Source organism: Rhagoletis pomonella, unplaced genomic scaffold, assembly GCF_013731165.1.
Source record: "Rhagoletis pomonella isolate Grant_MI unplaced genomic scaffold, Rhpom_1.0 Rhpom_scaffold_00001, whole genome shotgun sequence".
Taxonomy (NCBI): domain Eukaryota; kingdom Metazoa; phylum Arthropoda; class Insecta; order Diptera; family Tephritidae; genus Rhagoletis; species Rhagoletis pomonella.
Genome location: NW_023458555.1, coordinates 44417124 through 44430774, shown reverse-complemented (window position 1 = coordinate 44430774; position 13651 = coordinate 44417124). Strand labels below are relative to the sequence as shown.

The window sequence follows — 13651 nt, the reverse complement described above, 5'->3', positions numbered from 1 at the left end:
CGCCAAAATCATTCGCTTCGCAAGTGATAATACTACCCTATGACTCTATGTACTCTGCGGCCAGAAAACATGGAGTGGACGAAAAAGATAAATCTCTTAGGGAGGTCTGTCTTAAAAGGCAGAGAATCCTGAATAAGATTGATGATTGGTGCACTTTGTAGGGTCTTTCTGTCTATCCCAGGAACGCAACCCTATATCCCAATTCTGTATCGGTGACAAAACTTTTGTAACTGACAAACTTAAAATTTTTCTGTAAAAAAACTTTCACAAGAATTTTTTACTGATACAGAATAGAGTCAGAGAGTTGTTTACGCGGAAAAGATAATTGGAAGGTCTCAATCTTCCAGTGTTTAGAGGGGTAAATCGTAAGTGTGACGTCGAGGAGAAGATAAAACAAACGCTGAAAATTTTCGGCTAGCATCGGAGAGCCTTAAGTAAGACTTGGGGCATGAAACCGCCTAAGGTATTCTGAAGATACATAGTTGTAGTCAGACCAATCATCACGTACTCTGCTTTAGTTTGCTGGAGCAGAACTATGGTCAACACCACGGTTTCTGTGTTAAACAGGCTACAGAGAAACGTATGTATAGGCATTACGGGCGCCAGGAATACAACGTCAGGACCCGCTGTTAATGATTTGTTGGATTTGTCAACGACTGCACTCTTTTGGACTGTGGTACGACGATCAGAATTCCCGGCACAGAGTAGTTTAGGAGGTGGTCAGAACAATACCCTTTGCTTTTTGCATCTTATGACAAACTGATACATGGAATCTCCTTTGAATGAAAGTTCGTCGTTAGATTTCCTACAATGGGGCAATAGAGAGATCCAAATACTCTCCTGGGAAGCTCGTTGAAAACTTTCTATACACTGAAAGTGGAAAACTGGATAATTGGCTAAAGATGGCGTGGACATAAGTTCAGGATCTGCAGTGACAGTCAAACTGCTCTAAAGGCCTTGGATCCGCTCGCACCTCTTCAAAGATTGGCCAGGAATGTAAGTTAAGGCTGAACTCCGTTGCAAGGTGGAATGAGCTTGAACTTGTGTGAGTGCCATGTCATTACGGAGTTTAAGGCAATAAACGGGTGAATTGGTATACTGTGGTTCTTTGGAGCACCCAGTTGCACTGGAGCCAATGTAAGGGCCAAGCATAGCGGGAATGATCTGGTACACCAAGGATCTCATAAATAAAACTTATGAGAGCCGTTGGTGTGGGGTTGATACCTGCAGAACAACCAAGTGTTTCGTGAAAGCGCCTGACAGGGAGGTAGAAAAATTCCTTCTCAGAAAAGGAAGGAGTGATCTACGAGCTTTGATAAGACTGATTGCGGGGCACAATCCATGGGATGACATATGGTCACTATAGGCATCATCGACGACCCACCGTGTTCATCTCATTTGCAGGACGAGGATATTACAGAACATTTTCTCTATCACTGTCCGGCTTACGGCAGACTTAGGTCAAGGCCACGCAATGAGCGGCGAAGCGGCAAGCGGCTGAGCGGCGTCATACAAAAATGCCGCTCAGCCGCTCAGACCATGGCCACTTCAATAGTATTTCATATGATGTAATTAAGCTGCTCAGCCGCTCGCCGCTTTGCCGCTCATTGCGTGGCCTCGCACTTAGATGGTAAATTTTTGTGTCTGATGTATTGAGAATGGAGAGATACATTCTCTTTCCCTCAGCAAACGGCTAAGATCCTTTTCCTCTATATCTTGTCTCTTGGCCTTAAGTACAATAACTAATATTACCTGAGTGCTTGGAAAAATTATTTTTGATTTTTCCTGCCACCCACATTCCATTTCTAACCAAATTTTCTCAATCAGTATGGTTTTCTTAGGAAATTAGCTACGTTTTCTGCTGCGGTGTTCTAAAGTTTTTTGTGAACAAAAAGCACAAGGAAACCTTTGTTTTCAAAAGAAAAATATGCCCGTTTCCTAATCCGTGCTTAGCTTTATACATTAAAATCAGCAAAATATGCATGGTCCTTAAAATGTAGCTTGGGAACCCTGAATAAGCATAATAAGCGATTCCAAGCAAGAGCATAAAATGTTCGCCCCTGCTTTTCAATTACCTACGCAATCCAAAGTAGCACATGTCCTCGCTAATCTTCAGACTTATTCGCTTTGCTTCCATATTAAACTTGGTAAAAGCAGCACAAGCGGTGCGGTTGTTGAGGCCAATGGTATCGATTTCGCCGACTTGCGCCAGTATTCCCGCCATGATTCAAATATGATCAGAACATTGGTCACTAGATCGGTGTAGTTGTTCTTGCAGGATCTGGTTTTTAAACCTTCCTTAAGACGCCTAAATTACTTATAGTTCTTTTGGTGTTTTTCCTGTTACGCAAGTACTTTGGCCTCGATGTCTTAATAACGGTAAAATGGAAAATGGGTCTTGCTTTCTCCTTCAGCTCCCAATATCGATCGCACATTGCTCGCGTTGCTTCCCACAAGGGGAAGATATGTATCGTTTTCGACAAAATTCCACAGACTACTCAAGTCTTAATCGATTCGATGCAGATCTGAAAGTTCCTAAAAGTATCGAAAAGATCTGAAAACTGAAACACAAACAGTCCCGAAAAATCTTGAACGCTTAGTGGAGCGTGAATCTTGAAAAGTCTCGAAAAAATCCAAATCGTGAATCCTTTAATTTTTTACCAAATATTACCGTTTTTTCGCCAAAAATACATATCTCCGTTTTACTAATCAGTTTACTTTTCCTTTTAACAACTTAACTCCTAGCGTAAGGGGGTCTTTTACTAACCATAATTTTTTATCATAATAGAATGTATGGCCGATCTCTACTGGGTCACCACGCCAACAGCTGTAACTTTCTTTTTCAAACATGCGCAGTACGGCCCAATTAGTTGCTTTAATTATATTTGTTGTTGCAAAAGTTGACATTTTATACCGCACATTTGTCAACCGCCATAAAATTACATACCTTTGCAATCTATAAACCCAGTTTGTAGGCGTGAGTGTTGCGCTGCCGGGTTAGTGTGATTTATTAGAATTTTACCTGGTGTGAAAAAATCAGGTGAGTTTATGATGCACTTTATAACTTTTTTAATATTGATTTAGGATTTATAAGCTTGTTTCAAAAATTTAATGGCATTAACGTGTTCGTCGTGGCGTATACGTAACATGGCATTGGCATTGAAACTGAAGTCCTTTGTCACCTTAATTGTTTTTGTTTCTAGCCATGCGTGTTGGTGCCATACATTTGTACATGGACATATGTGCATAGATATGTATGTATGTAAGTGACAAGATGAGTTGCATATATGTATATATGTACGTATGTTTATCTGCATTTATATATTACTCGAAAATTGCTTGCGAGTTATCAACGGTTTTAATGCAATTTATTTGCATTCTCTGATTTATTATCGGAGTGATTGTTAAAATTTTGCGCCATTGAGTGCATTCTAACACATTTTGATTAAAATTTGCTTCGTAGTAAGTTTGTGTATAAACAATAAGCAGGGGCTGGTTCTTCTTAATTTTGGCAGTGGCTTGCCGTAAATGTTGGTTGTTTACTATCAGGAATATTTAAAGGGAATTCAAAGTGATACTTTAATGTGAGCATTGATATGTTTAGATATTTTTATTTCTTATATACACCCTGATTCACTTGTATGTATATGTAAATACATATGATTTGAGCGACGGCAATCAAAAAATTTGTATTCTTGAGTGCGAAACGCTACTAAAATTCCGATATTTAAATTAAAATAAAACGTAAATTATACAAAAATATATTTAAAAAATGTTATTGACTTTTAGAACAAAAATGATTAATTACATGGTGCGCCAGTGATAATACACCGCAATCTCAACATAGTACGGATTGTACATAGTTAGGGTCCGTTACAGCATGAAAGTAGATTTCTTATAGTCCCTGAACCCACATTTTTTTTTTTTAAAGCCGCTACTTTTCTACTTGGTGCACTAATATACATATGTACATTGTATATTGCTTGATTGGTTTTAGCCGATTTTAAAAATCTGAAATGTTTTTGAAAGTCAATTAATTACATACACTTGTGGTCAGCTGATTAAGTCAATTTTGACTGGTTTTGTCTTTTGTTTATTTAATGTTTATATTTTTTATAAAAGTTAAGCTTTTTACCTAACCAGCGCCACATAAATCCACATTTCAAAATTCATACAAAAATTATGAAAATGCAACAAACTTTAACATTTTCACCCAAAAATTTAAAACTTTTTATTTGGAATTTTTATAAAAATTTTGGTATGCAGTTTTGTAGCTCATTAAATTTCAGTAGTTTAAAGTGAAAACTTCCAGGCGTTATAAAATCGGGTTGAGTTTTAATAATTTTTTTGCTGATGGTGCTAGACATTTTTTTTCATACAAACGAAATTTTCGAGCATATTTTACATGGAAGAAAATGCACAAATTAAGCTTGAAATTATTTTAATTGCATTTTCAAATAGAAGGAAACTAAATAGTTTCGCTGAATTCCGTCTTGAAATTTATAAAAATTATTTTTGTGAAGAGTTAGCTTTAAGGTAAAATATACTCTTTTTTGCGCGCTTTACGACACCCATACATATGTTTTCAATTTTCAAAATGGTTTCCCAAATATCGCGGCTCAACTGCAAGTTTTGAGCGAATTAAGTTTTTTTTTAATTTGCCCGCCATATTGGAACCCCTTTTTGAATTTTAAAAATTCGTGATCAGATTAAAAATCCCAGAGTAACAAGTTTCGAGCGAAGTAATCAATTTTGAAAAATTTGACCGCCATTATGCTCTTGGCAAGCAATAATTATCAGAGTTTTTATCTTGATAAATATTGCCAACAATTTGGTACTTTGACAGCTAAATTTTCATATGCGTGATAGCTTCATGGCGGCAACATTAATGATATTTTAATATAAAGCAAAAATCTAGCGATTCTCTATTAAAATATTTGTTATTATACATTTGGGTGTGAAATAGTACATTATTTTAATTTTTTAAGTGATTAAATCCGGCAAAAATAGCCATCTTACAAATGCTTTTATCAAGATAAAAAATGCCCACGCACAAATATTGCCTCTGCTAGAATTCATGTCAGACAATAAGAATGACAGCAGGTTGGCAAAAACTTTCGCCTGTGGAGACAGGCCGTAATGTAGATTCCAAAGAGCTATGAGGCTACTAAACTTATCATGTCGTCTAGTCAGTGTTATATTATACTATGTTCTAATTGACGAGCTAAATATGTTAAATGGGCTTGAACCAGTTAAATGAACAAAACATGTTCATAAACAAGTTAAATCGCATGCAAGTGTTGGAAAATTGAACCAGTTAAATCATTTAACTCATTCGAAAACCAGTTCAGTGCAGAGTTGTATCAGAAAAAGCTTTTGAAGTGTCAAATGCAAGCTTTTGGGTCTTTCTGATTGGCCGGAGTAGAAAGCATTCTGATACAACTCTGCGCTGAACTGGTTTTCAAACGAGTTAAATGATTTAACTGGTTCAATTTTCCAACAACAATTGCATGCGATTTAACTTGTTTATGAACACGTTATGTTCATTTAACTGCTGCAAGCCCATTTAACATGTTTAGCTCGTCAATTTGAACGTAGTATTAGGCATTCACCATGCCAATTCAGACTAAAATTCTATTTAATTCATTCTTGAATTAGTTTTAAATTTAAATATTGTTACTTCCTTTTTGAATTAAAATGTTGAGTGCCTGGCGTTGATGGATGGGCGAACAGATGAAGGTCTGAGACCTAAATACATACTGGGTTCTCTATGCTTTCTACAGATCCGTATGCAATTTCATATTTAAAGAAATAAAAATAGAAAATTTGTTTATCTCCATAATTTCGTAAAATAGCGTTATTTATACGAGTAGTGGTTCCATCAAACGATATTTTTCAATGTGCATACATCATGATAATTTTTACGAAATTCCTTAGGCGCTAACGCCGCCGCGCCGATATTTTCGTAAATCGGCGGTGGCGCGTGAGAAATTACAAAGAACGGCGGCGGCGTGGCTCGCGGCCACACGTTCTATTGGCAGTTATAACTTTGAAATAGTGAAGGACTTTGTCTACCGAGGATCCAGCATAAACACCACCATCAGGATGGAAATCAAGCGAAGAATAACTCTTGCCGACAGGTGCTTGGCAGCTCTGGGCTCGGTAGGAAAATTAAAAACGGAGCCCTCTTATCGACGAACAAAAATTACGCTGTACACATTTCTCATCATGTTCTTTTTTATGGCGCGGAAACATGGACGATGTCGGACCGAGATGAGAAGACATTGAAGGAATTTGAGAGAACCATTCTGCGCAAGATCTATGGCCCTGTTCGCGTGGGTGACGAGTACCGGAGAAGATGACGAACTGTACGAACCTTTTAACGACACGGACATATGTAGTTAAATGCATAAAAATACAACGATTGCGCCGCTTGGGCGTTGTAGGCACTGATGATGAGGCTCCGATGAAAATATCCTTTGACTCGGCGACCAAGGGTGGAAAACGAAACAAAGGGCACGCAGGAACACAATGGAAGGATCTAGCGCGGAAGGACCTGTATGCATTTGGGATAAACAAGTGGCGGCACAAATCCGCAAAAGAGATACGTTGTTTTTGGTCTCGGTTGAAAGCAACAAACGCGTTTAGTGCCAAATAATAAGAAGATATCGGAAGAAAATACCCAGTGAGAGTCTGAAGTTCCTCTCTGCCTAAAGTAAGGAGTTTTTAAAGTTCCGTTCAATGGACTGATAACAGCTTAGCTTTTCATTGTCCGGGATATTCAATCCATAATCTAATTATTAAACTTTTGTCAACCCTTTCGTTTATGACCTTCCTTGTGCCCACTAAAGGTTTCCGAATAATGGAACATGACGTAGCGCCATATTTTACCAGGCGGTACGCCAAATGTGGTACGGGTGCGTAGGTGTTCTCTAAAATTTTTAATGACTTACGTCCCACTACCTAGATTTTCTTATATCTACAAGGATGTGTTGGGAATGAAAAAGGCCTGTGTGGCATTGAAAAGAGATTGTGAAGTACTACAAACCAAGAATGATAGAATAAAGAGATTGCGCTTTGCGCAGGTCCGTTACTCTTGTTTACAAATCAGCTGTTCGAGTGTTGACGTCATAATATAAAATTTTTGGTGGGAAGCGTATTGGTTTGCGAGGAAAACGTATTGATTTGTGATATTTTTGTTAAAGTTTTAAAATAAAAACGTTGTAAAAAGAAGTGCGCAGTTGCGAAATGTGGAAAAACGGCGGCAGAGTGCAGTTTGTTTACTTTTCCTTCAGATCCAGAACTTAGGAAAAAGTGGATCCAGTTCTGAAAATAGTCTGCAGTTCGAAATGGGTAGGATGTTTATTTATTTCGTTTATTGTGTTTATATTAATGAAAGTGTTTAAAACATTTCTAAGGTTATGCAAAAAGAAGATTGTTGAAAAGAGGCTCCGTGCCATCAATTTACAAGCCCGGTGATGAAAACCCGGGGCGTTCGCAAAGAGTTCATCGTCGTCAAAATACGTCGTTAATATTGGGTTTCATTGGAACGATATCCTTATTTGATGCTGTGGGCAGGCGTCACAGTTTCAGGTAAAAATTCTTGCTTATGCCTTGGCAGTTTAATTTTATGTTGGCACCGTTTGCATTGTATTTCCTGAAATAAGTACGCATTGGAAGTTAGTAAAAAGTAATGTATTGTCGCAGATGCTACTTACCATGCTATGAGCACGCCCTTGCTCAACGAATTGGCCCTTTTACGCTGTTTCCTGGTTAGCGCTCTTCGATCCTCTGTAGTCTTTCTGGCATCGTATAGCTTCTATATTTGTTTCCAAGCCTTGGAGCTATGCACTATTTGCTGTGGCTTCAATTTCATTTGGAAATCTTACTCGTTCCATTTGCCAGCGCAATGGCGGCCACAGAATGCAATTTTTATTTGAACGCCCTACTCACTACCTGAAATAAAATAATAATTTAAATAATGTAAAAGAAACACAAACTAAATTTACCGTCTTCTAGATTCAATAAATTGCCACCAGATTGTTTTATTTTAGTCTTTCTACTAAATTTTATGCTATATTTACTTTTTTTCGTCGAAATTGTATGCGATTTGACAGATCGCCAACAACAACTTTATATTATGACGTAGATGCGCAGAACGAAAAATTTTTGCACCCCTATCGGCGCAATCTTTGTATTCTATCATTCTTGCTACAAACTGTATACATGTTATCAGATAACCAAGCATTACTTCTGTAATTGGCGTCACCAATAACAAATTCAAAACTAGTCACAGACTGCAAACGTACGTCGAGAAGCCGAGACCCACCCTTTCACTAGTAATCAAGGGGGAAATAATTTTGAAGTTCGCACAAACGGCTAAAAGAAGATGGAAAAAACTCAATATGTGCAAACCTAAAAAACTACAATTAATATATAACCGCACTATATAAAAAACACGAAAGACCTCTCAAGGAGGTTAAGAAAAGAAATCGTCATGTTGATGGCCTTCCCTTACAACCCCTCGGTGCCGCAGCTGTAATCTCAAAGAAAGTAGGGTCCAATATTATCTCTTTATGCAAGATCATACAGATGTTTCCAAATACGTAGTAGATTCATAGACAATTCCAAGTGGTTTCAAGATACTAAGGGTGAAATTTAGCAGTAAATACTATTTACAAGAATTCAACGAAGTATTTATGTTTGTGCATTCATTCATAGTGAAAAGTGCGACGATTAAGAAAGAAGAACAACTACGACATCTAGAAAATGCATCTCAAAATGTCTGACACAGGTCTAAGATTTACTTACGTACATATAAATTTTTTTTAATATTATGCACACGTTATTATGAATCTTGCCTACTGTATAATGAAGTGATTCAACAATTTGTTCCACTAAAAGCTCGAATTTATTCTCCAAGCTTTTGCTTTCTGTTTTTACTAAGAGACAAAAATTTAGTATGGAGTATTGTTTACCAATGATTTAAGGGAGAATATAGTATATAAAATCTTTATCAGCGGTGGAATGGAAAGAAAAAGCAAAACGTTGTGTCGAACGCTTTGACTTCTCCCAACGTCGCTCATTCCAGCGGTTCAGGTAGCCAAGAATATGAACAGCTCATGATAAGCTTTCAGAACCCATTTTAATAATGCCGCTGCCTCCTTATAGTATATAAGGTATGTATATCTAACGCTGTGTAGTGATCGCAACAACATAGTTTAAACATTTCCAGTCCAATTTTTTAGCATTCTCACAATGAAATCGCTCTTATTGACGATTTACGCTCCTAAAATTTGAAGTTTTTTTTGCTCCACACATGCAAGTATTGAACTTGAACCGAACCGGCGAGCCAGCGACTGATTTACTTCGTACAGAATTATCTACATACATGTATGTATATATGTACATGTGTATCTCCATATGTAAATATGTGCATATCTTTTTATACATAGGAGTACATATAGACGTGGCTATTGGAGCGCATATGCCTATCGGAATGAGTACATCTTGGACTGTTTAATGTTGACACTTGCCTTTTTCACTTTTGCATTTAACTGAGAGTAACTATACCTATACATACATATATATGTGGGTGGTCCAAAAATGCATGTGGAAAAAGTAAAGTCGGAATACCCCTATTTTTTATTTTGAAATCAAAAAATATTTAGAGGTCAAAGTATTTTATAAGGGGAAACTCCACTTTTCGTAGAAATGGTATAGCATTCTTGAAAATCAGTATTTTTCAATAGGAAAACTCTGTTTCTCTTCAGGAGATTCCCGATAATACCGAAATGTTTATTTAAATATTTTTTCATACATAGTAACTATATTTTATAGGTCCCCGGAAACGCCAGAAAACGCAATGGGGGGAGCAATAAAAAATCTTTAGTATTACAAATGGTTGAATAAACAATTGAATCGAAAAATATTGATTTTCAAGAATTCTACACAATTTCTACGAAAAGATGTTTTTTCCCATATAAAATACGTGGACACCTTTGAGCGCTTTGAGAGATCTCTAAATATTTACTGATTTAAAAATAAAAATAGAAGGGTATATTTTTTCGATAAAGAACAATCCTAGGGGGTGATAGCATTAAAATTCCGATTTTTACCACCCTAATGTGCATTAGTATGTGTGTATGGACTAGGGATGTTAATCCCGGACTTTTTAAGTCCCGAAAATCCTGGGATTATTTGCCAAGAATCCTGGGATTTTCGGGATTTGTAATTTGCAATAATATTATGCCTTATGTTGACCCGTTTTCGCTATATTTCTTTTGTTTATTTAAAATTTAATCTTTTTTTTATATATGTCTAATTATACTTACACATAACACCATGCAATAGGCAATTTTACACACAAAAAAATCTGGGCCAAATATATGCAGTAAAATTGCGTTTTTAGCTTTTCTCGCTGACGTCAGGGTTTTTTTAGAAGGACTTTGAAAATTGAATAATATGAGTAATTCAGAAAATGGTTTAAAAAATTTAGTGCAATGGTCTTAGGAAAACAGTATGGGTTTCAAATTATAGAAAAAATTCTGTAGAGAAAGAACAGATGAAATGTTTTGGTGCATAAATTGTATCGTTGGATATCCCTGTAATTTGGCAATACATATTTATTTTGAAAAAATTTTATGTTAAGGACTAATATAAACTCGACAACGTCCTCGAATATAGTCCTTCTAACTTTATTAGCCTAAAAAATAAAATTGATTATATGGGCATTTCAATACTTGTTCGTCCTTGTGAACCCAAAAAATTTAAATTTTTTTAAATACTACAGAATTTTATTTTTCATTTGGTACCCATTGCACTGAATTTAAAAATAATTTTAAGAATTTAGCATACCTTTGAAATTATAAAGTTCTAATAAAAAAAAAATGCTAAAACCAAAAACGCTGTTTTTCTATATTTGGCCCATATGTCGTGAGTATATTGATTGCTTGGTGTGTTTTGGAATTTTTTTATTTCAAACTGTTTAAATCAAGAATAACCCATTAAAGTACAGGAGGATAAAGTGCAAGTTTCAAGTATCTAAAAGTAACGCTGAGTTTTTATAATTTTTTTTCTGGCGGTGTCACGCATTTTCTTCCATACAAAGTATGTCCGACAATTTGTTTATATGGAAGAAAATGCCCAGCATCGTTTAAAGAATTCCCAAAAATCAATGGTATTTTGTTGCTGTATGAAAATTGCATTTTATCCTACTTTAATTTAATGTGCTATAAAACTGCGTACCTCAAATTTTTCTAAAAATGCTGAATAAAAAGTTTGAAATTTAGGCATTTTTTTGCATTTATGGGTAGACTTTTGTAAAAACATTTAAATATTAAAGAAAGAAAATAAATATAGACTAAACTGGTTGAAATAAGGCGTTTCTTTTATTTCTGCCACTAGTATTATGAACTCTTTTCAGCCACACAATACATATCACAACAATACAGAGTCACAACTCAAAATTTGGCATTTTGGAGATTATGCGCTAAAAATGTATGCAGAGCTTTTATTTACCTTTCAGCAAAATCTGGAGCAAATTTTTGTTATAATTTGTTAAAAAAAAACTAAGGTAAAGTAGCCCTTACCCATATGATTATCAGTGGCTAAAAAATAGTTTTTCGCATTTTCTGAGTTGGGACTCTTTTGAAGACGGTGTGCGATATGTTGACTTAAGTTTCTTTTGCATCGAGCTTTTTTTCTACATGCCTTAAGTTACTTTATCAGATATGTAAACGCTAAACTTATTTTAAGTGCGTACAAATTTAATTACTGTCTTTTGTTATGTTGCTAATGAAATACTTTTCAACTTAAGTAATAAAGTAGATTTCAAACCCATTTGTTTATTATTTATTATATTGTAGGACAGCTTCTCAAACTATATTGATGCAATTTTTTCATGTTAAGCCGTTGGAAAATAATAAATATCTAAATACCGGGACTAATCCCGGGATCCCCGGATTGTATGAACGATGTCCCGAAAATCCCGGGATCGCAAAAATCTAAAAATTAACATCCCTAGTATGGACGTTTGTTGTTACTTTTGATTTGGAAATTGGAAAGAACTGGTCAATATAGTTAAGTTTGTGCTAGTATGTATTTCCATTTTCAAAGCATGGAGGTAACCAAAGTGGTTGCAGTCGCTTTTATTTGAGCGCAGTGTATCGTACGATCGCTAACGATTGCGGTGCGTGTTTTTTGGACTGCTGGAGCGCGCGCATTTAGTTCGGAAGCAACAACAATTTTCAATTTGTGTGTGGATATTTATTTTATTGACAAGGTGTTTCACTTAGAAATTCAAGTCCCAGAAGGTAAAAATGGTTTGAATTGTGTAGAATACTGCGATAAGTATTGAAGTGAACACTAAACTGCTAAAATTTTAATACTCTGGAAGACTAGAGATGGCAAACAATTTCAGACGCGCACTCTGATTTCACCTTACTCCTTTTCTAACCGTAAAAATCTAAGATATTTACAAACCAAAAGTACCTGTTAAACTCGTACTTGAGTCTGTTGCAAATAACGCATAAAATAAAAAGCTAAATTCTTATATCAACAACCTAATCCTCATTTTACACGATCACTTAGAGAGCCAAATTTTTAGAAAGCGTCAGCAAAGAACAATTGAACTCAGTGCATTTTTCATCATCATAATTCTGCGATTCAAATATTTTGCAAACTTTGGAATACATGTATTATGTACATATGTACATATATTGTTGCTTGACAAGAAAAGCTCATTATATTTAGTAATCTTCAATGTAAGAGTACGAGGGACCTTCTCTTATCACATTGTTATTATTTCCTTATAGCTTTCCAATACCGGCTTTTGAATTCTGCTGCTTCAAATGAATAAAAAAGTTGCCTTTCCCCTCATATAGAGGTCTTAAGCGAATCTCTTTCATTTGGGTTGGAAGACAAAGAAACATTTATGAACATTAGGGTGGCCCTTCAGCTTGGTTCTATGAAAATGGTAAATCTGCGGAATTTAGTCTCAATACGATAAAAGAAGGACGTGCCTCTCGGACGTGAAAGTAAAAACAAAAACATAGAATAATTAAGTCTAAAATGTAACTGCAGATTTTTTTTTAATTTTTCAAATGCCAGCTAAATCTTTTGAAACCTTTTAAAAAATTCTGAAGAGTTGGTGAAAAACTAAAAACGCAAATTTACTGAAATTGAGCTAAAAGTATGTTCACATATCAATATTATCTCAATCAAAGCTCGTTTTTAATTATCCTGTTTACACAGGCAAATCTCAGATTATTAGCTGTCAAATTTATTGTGCTTGTTATTCTCACCTCTCAAGGAAAAGTTATGTTTCTTCTCTGTGCCACCGTGATCACGTTTTTCTGCTATATTAAGCAATATATGTAAATACATTTAACTTAAAATTTTATTAAAAATACCTTTACAAAGCTCTTTTCCTTGCTAGCGTCCATTTTTGTTTACTTTTACATTTGGCATTTCTCCTCTTTTTCGCAAAAACAATCGATAAAACTGTGATAGACACCGAAAAGTTATCGGTTGAATCTGAGATTATTTTATAATTACAGATTAACAAGGGACGAATTTTATATGGCTAATCTCTTGTTCCAATTACAGATTAGGGTGTTAAGCTCGAAAATGAGGACAATCTACCTATATG

The 13651-nt window shown here is 35.5% G+C and overlaps 1 long non-coding RNA gene across 1 annotated transcript; it reads right to left on the bottom strand.

Annotated features, from left to right (window-relative positions):
• Positions 1–7343: 7343 nt before the first annotated feature.
• LOC118751318 lies at positions 7344–7928 on the bottom strand. Its single transcript, XR_004994514.1, has 2 exons — positions 7719–7928; positions 7344–7657 (listed from the first exon to the last, which is right to left on the bottom strand). It is a non-coding gene; the product is annotated as an uncharacterized LOC118751318 (long non-coding RNA).
• Between the last annotated feature and the right edge of the window lie 5723 nt (positions 7929–13651).